This window comes from Delphinus delphis, chromosome 5, assembly GCF_949987515.2.
Source record: "Delphinus delphis chromosome 5, mDelDel1.2, whole genome shotgun sequence".
Taxonomy (NCBI): Eukaryota; Metazoa; Chordata; class Mammalia; order Artiodactyla; family Delphinidae; genus Delphinus; species Delphinus delphis.
In genome coordinates this window covers 32,266,494-32,275,283 of record NC_082687.1, presented here as the reverse complement: position 1 = coordinate 32,275,283, position 8,790 = coordinate 32,266,494, and positions in this window count along the sequence as shown.

The following is an 8,790-nucleotide window of genomic DNA, read 5'->3' as shown; positions in this document are numbered from 1 at the left end:
ACGTTTGGGGAGGGAGGGGATGAAAGACAGTCAAAAGGTAATTGCTACTTGATGGCTGAAAGCAGACAAAAACAGCACGAAGACCCCAGTTAGCCTCTGCTCATCCTTCCTCTAAGCAAATGGCACCCCGTCACATTACTTCCTTGTACAACATGACTGTGTGACTTCCAGGTGACCTGGGGCAAAAGACAGCATGTGTCATCTAAGGCTCTTTTGTTGTAGAGTAGGTGGCACAACAGATTTACGGGCGTTGCTTCCCTAAAATGGAAATAGCTTTGTAAAACAAGACTTCTTTTCCGTGGCACCAGGTATCTGGAGACCAGGTTCTGTAGCTATTTGTTAAGTTTGGCTCTGATTAGTGTCCTCATTATTGGCTAAGATTTAGAAGAGAAAGGCACCTAAGTTTTGCCATTTCTGCTCTGTAGCCATCAAGACGCAAACACTCAGCCCTTTCGAGTACCTTTCTATCGTCCTCCCTTGGGTGACTTCTGATTGGTCACACTAAAAGAAGAAAGGTATCCAGGATACGTGCTCATGTTTCATAAGAGGTTCACTTTTACAGTCTCCTTCCTCGACTAATCTGGCAATTATTTTGCCTTTCATAAGCAGAATCCAATGCAGGAAGATCCAAATAAACATTTCTCCAAAGAAGACGTACAGATGGCCGAGAGGCACATGAAAAGCTGCTCAACATCACTAATTATTAGTGAAATGCAAGTCAAAACTACAATGAGGGATCACCTCACACCAGTTAGAATGGCCGTCATCAAAAAAGTCTACAAACAATAAATGCTGGAGAGGGTGTGGAGAAAAGGGAACCCTCCTACAATGCTGGTGGGAATGTAAATTAGTACAACTACTATGGAGAATAGTAGGGAGGTTCCTTAAAAAACTAAAGATAGAGCTACCATATGATCCAGCAATCCCACTCCTGGGCATATATCCAGATAAAACTATAACATGAAAAGATACATTCACCCCAATGTTCATTTCAGCACTATTCACAATAGCCAAGACATGGAAGCAACCTAAATGTCCATCAACATAGGAATGGATAAAGAAGGTGTGGTGCATATATAAAATGGAATATTACTCAGCCATAAAAAAGAATGAAATAATGCCATTTGCAGCAACATGGATGGACCTAGAGATTATCATACTAAGTGAAGTCAGACAGAGAAAGACAAGTATCATATGATATCACTTATTTGTGGAATCTGAAAAAAAATGATACAAATGAATTTATTTACAAAGCACAAACAGACTCACAGACTTAGAAAACAAACTTATGATTACCAAAGGGAAAAAGTGGGGGGAGGGATAAATTAGGAGTTTGGGATTAACATATACATACTACTATATAGATAAACAACAAGGACCTACCATATAGCACAGGGAACTCTACTCAGTATTCTGTAATAACCTATAAGGGAAAATAATCTGAAAAAGAATGGATATATATGTATGTATAACCAAATCACTTTGCTGTACACCTGAAACTGACAAAATATTGTAAAAGAACTATACTCCAATATAAAAATTTAAAAAAAAAAATAAAAAAACAATGCAGGAGGTAAGCAGAGGGAGCCCTGGACATATGCTGAGCAATACTGGAGAGCCAGCTGCCCCAAATCTGCAAGGAGGTGATTCACTCACCAATACCGAGGAGATGACTGTGCACCTGCGCTGCCGCTAAAGCAAACTGTGCCACGTGAAAAGATGCTCAACATTATTAATTATTAGAAAAATGCAAATCAAAACTACAATGAGGTACCACCTCACACCAGTCAGAATGGCCATCATTAAAAAGTCCACAGGGAATTCCCTGGCAGCCCAGTGGTTAAGACGCCACGCTTTCACTGTCGAGGGGCCAGGTTTGATCCCTGGTCAGGGAACTAAGATCCCATAAGCCGTGTGGCATGGCCAAAAAAAAATTTTTAATTAAAAAATAAATTTAAAAAAGTCTACAAATAACAAATGCTGGAAAAGGTGTGGAGAAAAGGAACCCTCCTACACTGTTGGTGGGAATGTAAGTTGGTACAGCCGCTATGGAAAACAGCGTGGCAGTTCCTCAGAAAACAAAAACTAGAATTACCATATGATCCAGCAATCCCACTCCTGGGCATATATACAGACAAAACTATAATTCAAAAAGATACATGCAGGGCTTCCCTGGTGGCACAGTGGTTAAGAATCCACCTGCCAATACAGGGGACACGGGTTCGAACCCTGGTCTGGGAAGATCCCACATGCCGCGGAGCAACTAAGCCCACGTGCCACAACTACTGAAGCCCACGTGCCACAACTACTGAAGCCCACGCACCTATAGCCCATGCTCTGCAACAGTACAAGCCACCGCAATGAGAAGCCTGTGCACTGCAACAAAGAGTAGCCCCCGCTCGTCACACTAGAGGAGTCCCATGTGCAGCAACGAAGACCCAATGCAGCCAAAAATAAAATAAATAAAATAAATTTATTTTAAAAAAGATACATGCACCCCCATGTTCATGGCAGCACCCCCATGTTCATGGCAGCACTATTCACAATAGCCAAGACATGGAAACAACCTAAATGCCCATCAATAGATAAATGGATAAAGAAGATGTGGTACATATATACAATGGAATACGGCACAGCCATAAAAAAGAATGAAATAATGCCATGTGCAGCAACATAGATGCAACTAGAAATTACCATACTAAGTGAAGTAAGTCAGAAAGACAAATTTCATATGATATTACTTATATGTGGAATCTAAAATATGACACAAATGAACCTATCTATGAAACAGAAATGGAATCTGGACATAGAGAACAGACTGGTAGTTGCCAAAGGGGAGGGGGTTGGAGGAGGGATGGAGTGGGAGGGTGAGGTTAGCAGAAGTAAGCTTTTATATATAGGATGGATAAACAACAAGGTCGTACTGTATAGCACAGGAAACTATATTCAATATCCTATGATAAACCATAATGAAAAGAATATTAAAAAAAGAATGTATATATATATATGTATGTATAACTGAATCACTTTGCTATACAACAGAAATTAACACAACATTGTAAATCAACTATACTTCAATTAAAAAAATATTAAAACTAAAGCAAAGCGTGCTGTTAACCTTGAACTACACAAAAAGGGGAGGGGTCAGAACTGACCCCAAGCTTCCCTTCTTTTGAGTCCTGCAAGTTCCTGCCCTTTCTCTTCCCCATCCTGCGCCTCCAGTTCACTATCTTCATTCCCAGCAGAATTATAACTAAGGCAGCCTGCCCAGCTACAAAGACAGCTGCGCACCCTCCCATTGTGTCCAATAGTGAGGATATCCAGACAAGCTAACAAGATGCAAATCCCCTGCAATGTGGCTAATGCCTTTTTTATCCCTAAGCAAAGGCCCAGAAAATTCATTCTTTTAGGTGGTTTTATAATATAGCTTTGACACCATTGTCGAATGTGCAACACTAATTTAAATAACTTGCATGTGTTCAGCAAAAGAGACAGTTCTGTCTTTGTTTAATCTGAGAGGTTATTTTCATGATTAAGGAGACCTGATCTCGTCCTCTTAATTAAGGCAAATCTCAAGGATAGCTATGCCCCCATTATGGGTAATTTTGATGCTAGCCTGGTCACTGTCAAACTGCTTGATGGCTGGAGAAGGAATATTATAGGAATAGAGCCTGTACCGAATAGGAGTCTCCGGGATAGGTAGAAAGTGTCACTTTGTCTGCGTCGTGGTGAAGAGCCAGGAACACACTTTCTGCTGCCAAAGGAATCAACTCTCAGGTCAAGGGGACATCATGATTCCCTCAGGAATCTGAGCTGAACTACAGAGGGGGCTCCTACCACAGCCCTAGACCTGGTTTCCTAGGTAAGGAAATCAGAGAACAGGTGGGAGAAAGATGCTCGCTAATGTCTAAAGGTACCACCAAGGCTTGAAAATCCCTTCAAGGTTTATGCTCTGCCTTTTACACTATTGTACTTTTCAGATCATAAAGCAGGGGGTTTGAAACATAATATTTGTTCAATAAATTGTCTTGATGGCAGACTGGGCTGGAAACACAGCTTTCCTTTCTTCTACCTGATTGGACAGAACACTCTAAAACAAAACTGGGTCTAATCTTTCACATTTTTGGTCTTCAGTCGGATCTCTCTTTTCAAGAGTCTTAATCTGAGAACCTTTCCATGTTGTTTGCTTCCTGGTCCTCACAATCGGCATCCCTGAAGGTCAGCGATGAGAGTCCTAAAATGCTAGCTCTGATCCTAATAGGAAAGAAGCAGGTCAGCCAGACTTTATGCCTCTCTCCATACTTTGGTTTAAATCAATTACTATATGTAAACTAAAAAAGACATCCCTCCGGGCTTCCCTGGTGGCACAGTGGTTGAGAGTCCGCCTGCTGATGCAGGGGACATGGGTTCGTGCCCCGGTCCGGGAAGATCCCACGTGCCACGGAGCGGCTGGTCTGGTGAGCCATGGTCGCTGAGCCAGCACGTCCGGAGCCTGTGCTCCGCAGCGGGAGAGGCCACAACAGTGAGAGGCCCGTGTACCGCAAAAAAAAAAAAAAAAAAAAAAGACATCCCTCCAACAGCAGACATTCTGAAACCTGAAAAACATTTCTAATAAGGAAACGGTGATTTAGAAAGCTAAGCAACTCCCAGAACTCCAATTGCCTCCAGCATATTTGTACAAACTGCTCTGGTTCCAGAAGTCTGCATGTTGATTCATTTTACTGCAGTCGGGTTGGAAGAGAACCAATTTCACAACTTCTATTTGGGACCTTCTAAACTGTCATAAATTAATAAAGATGCTGACCTATACGGTGTTTTTGTCTGACTCAAGGACACGTCCTAAGCTTCCTGGCCAGCCCTTCTGCCTAAATAAATTTCATCTAGACATCCAGTATGTTATGAAAAAGAAGAAGGTATTGTAAATTCTAGGGAGAGGACATTTCTGTTCAAGGATTAAGATGAGATTCAAAGGCAGGATATGCAAAAATAATAGTTTTACATAGGAAGGAATCAGTATTCATTAAGGCAAAATATTTGCCAACAAGAGCTCAAATTCTGAGGTTGAATTTCCACTAAACTCTTTCTTTTCTATAAGTTTATTTCTTTTATTTATTTTTGGCTGCACCGTGTCTTCGTTGCTGCGCGCAGGCTTTCTCTAGTTGCGGAGAGCAGGGGCTACTCTTCGTTGCGGTGCACCTGTTTCTCACTGCGGTGGCCTCTCTTGTTGCAGAGCATGGGCTCTAGGCACACAGGCTTCAGTAGCTGTAGCACTGGGCTCAGTAGTTGTGGCTCTCGGGCTCTAGAGCGCAGGCTCAGTAGTTGTGGCGCACAGGCTTAGTTGCTCCACAACACAGGGGATCTTCCCAGACCAGGGCTCGAACCCATGTCCCCTGCATTGGCAGGTGAATTCTTAACCACTGCACCATCAGGGAAGCCCTCCACTAAACTCTTAAAAAATACATAAGAGCTGAGTGGCTGGTAAACAGTTGGTTTAGTCTCACTAGGTTTATTCCTCTTCATTTCCCCTCCAGCTACTTATCTCAAAGGTTGCATTTACCAGTTCTTCTAAGAACAAATACTAACCATATCAAAGACCTACCATTCTCTTCCAGAGAAAATAAACTAAACTCTCAGATAAGTTGCAGTGACTTTTTCAGACCTGCCAACTGGCAGGTCAGTCTTAAGGTCTGATATCTAAGAGCATAAGAAATAATGCTGGAGACGGAGTATGCCAGTGACTCAGCCTTGACTCAGGGTTTGTAAGATAACAGTCTCAGAGAAGCCACTCAAACAGATATTCGGGAAAGTATTATATTTTTCTTATGAAACCCCCAAGGAAAACCGTCACCGTTCCTAGCTGCATCATTAGCAGCAGAAGCATACTGCCAACACCTGCCAGCATAAACCTTTAGAGCCTGTATAAATCAAGCTAAGATTGTCTCCTGCGAATTTATAATCCAAGATGGATTTTGGTATAAACCAAGCAGTGTCATTTTTAGTGGAGTAATGAGAGAAGAAGAACATGTTATCTTCCCAGATTTTAGAATTTCAGTATGGCGCTTTGAAAGGTTTTTCCAGCATTGCTGTATTACCAGATTGGGTTATCTCTGTTGAGCAGGCCAAATTCTCACCAAGCAGTGGCTGGAGAGGTGGTGAGTTACTGCTGCTCAGAAAAGGCCAAATAAACAGATCCCGTCCGAGCCCCAAGGTAAATATCCAGCCTCTTTCTAGAGGAAGCAGTGGACAGAAACTCCAGTGGCAGAATTCAACCCTAGGACAGACCAAAGAAAAGGCCAGAGTGTGTGCTCTTAATTCTCAGGGAGACTCCTTAACCCACTTATATTCAGTGTCTTATATGCGAAGTTCTTTCTTTTTTTTTTCTCTTTTTTAATTAATTAATTTATTTAATTTGGCCACACTGTGTCTTCATTGCTGCGCGCGGACTTTCTCTAGTTGCGGCGAGTGTGGGCTACTCTTCTTTGCGGTGCGCAGGCTTCTCATTGTGGTGGCTTCTCTTGTTGCGGAGCATGGGCTCTAGGCAGGTGGGCTTCAGTAGTTGTGGCGAACGGGCTCTAGAGCACAGGCTCAGTAGTTGTGGCGAATGGGCTTAGCTGCTCCATGGCATGTGGGATCTTCCCAGCCCAGGGCTGGAACCCGTGTCCCCTGCACTTGCAGACGGATTATTAACGACTGCGCCACCAGGGAAGCCCGCGAAGTTCTTTCCATTTGTGTTTCCATATGAAGCAGAAGTAAGCTGACCAGACAATCAGGAAACCATGCAAGTCAACATTAAAATGATGATGCAAGAAAAAGAATTCAAGATGTAGGTGCCATATTTGCTTTTGAAAGATACAACGGAATTTCCAATGGAGGATTTAATAGACAAAGAGTTTTCCAGGGAAATAAAGGCAGGATTTGGAAAAATGTTCTGAGACTACTGATAAGGGGACACTGTCATCTAAACAAAGTTGACTCTAAAAGGTAATTATATCCTAGATTCCATGATCCAAAAGAGTGGCATGGTATGTACCTAAATAAGAGTATAGAAAATGGTAGGGAAAAAAAGGAAGGGTCCAGGGAAAAGAATGTGCAAATATGGGGGTGATCTGGTGCTATCCTCTTGTACCCAGTCCAGAATATGAATTATCTCACCATGAAGACATTTCATTAGTGTTGGTGGCCATGCCCGACTCAACCAAATCTGTGTTTATCCTAAGGGTGGAGGGAGGTAGAGTTTTTGCTTGTTTTTTTATAATTGATCCTTAATTGCTAGATATACTTAGGTTTGAAGAGGAAGGAACAAAGTAATGTGCATAATAAAGAATTCAATCAAATCCCTTGCATCTTTGGTTAAGGTTGTGGTAACCCAAGGATTCTGAGTCATTCCTGCTCTTTTGTTTCTTTCCACCGAAAGGCAGGTACTAGGTCTGCAGGGTTGAAATCACGTGGCAAACTGAGACTGGAGGTCAAGAGAGCAGGGTGGTAGTGAAACAAGCACATTACCTCTTCCACCACCACCACCACCACCCCCACCCCCCGTAAAGGACTCGGAAATACAAGGAGCCGCGCAACAAGCCCATAACTGTATTCTAAAATGACTGATGGAAAAGTTACACTCCATTTTTAGAAGAAAATAGGCTAAAAACTGTCTCGTCGGGGAAAAAAGGCATTGGTGAGCATACCTACCACCCTAGGGGCTCAGCCACTCTTTGGATGGCTGGAACTCTAGGTGCTTTAAAATCAACCATTTCAAAAGCGGTTGAATCTAAAGCTGTCTCTGTTCATAAATTAAGGTTCCTGAATTCTGAGGGGAGGGGAGGGGTGAAGACCCAGTTGCCTGTGGGGTTGGATTACAGGTGGGAACCAATTTAGAGTTCATAGAAAGCTTGGGATCTGAGAGGCACTTCACGCGACAAATGTTCCTCTCCACTCCCAGCCTCTTACCTAATTTGTACGCAGCATGCAGTTTTCAACATGGGGCATGCCTTTTCATAATATATCAAACCAACAAAGCCCTGAAAACCCTCAAAAATCAACATCTCTCTCCTCTAAGAACTTGGGCAGAGGATCTGAGTAGAGGCTGATTAGGAAGGAAATCGGTTTCAGTAGTTGGTTGTAGGGAAACGACCGAAATGTAAAGAGACAGAGAGAAGGAAACCCGTCTTTTCAACAATTATTACACCTACTGCTTTAAGGTTGAAGAATATCTTTTCTTTTCTATTCCCCTCAGTTGCAAAATGACGAGAAAAGCGTTTCTTCCGAAGCTCGGCGCACACTTTTCGGGACTGGCGGAGAGTCCCCGCCCCAGGAGAGCGAGGCAGGCGCCCGGCTAGCGGCCGGTCCCTGGCTCCCCCCCATGCACACCCCCGCCTTACCGACTAGGACCCGGAAGCGGAGCCTCCGGTGGCTCCGCACACCTCGGTCCACGCAAACCTTGCCCAGAGGAGAGGCTCCAGGGGGCCGGGTCGGGCCCACCTGCGCAGCCGCGCACGCACAGCCCGGGCCGCGGCCCAGCAACAACCGACTTACTAAGCGACGGCGACTCGCTCGGCGACAGAAGAGGCGCGCACTGCCCGCGGCGGGTGAAGCCGCGGCACCGCCCGGCGCTCTCGGGCTCTATGCTGAAGCCGCGAAAACCCACGAGCCGAGGGAGAGCCGCCTCCCGGCTGGATCCCGAAGAGCCTCAACTCGGTGTCCTCGCTTCCAAGAGGCGCTCGGATCGGTCACTTCCATCCTGTGCTCAGGCCCAGGGCTGAGACATCTGTTTTCCATCAACCGCGCGACCGCTGC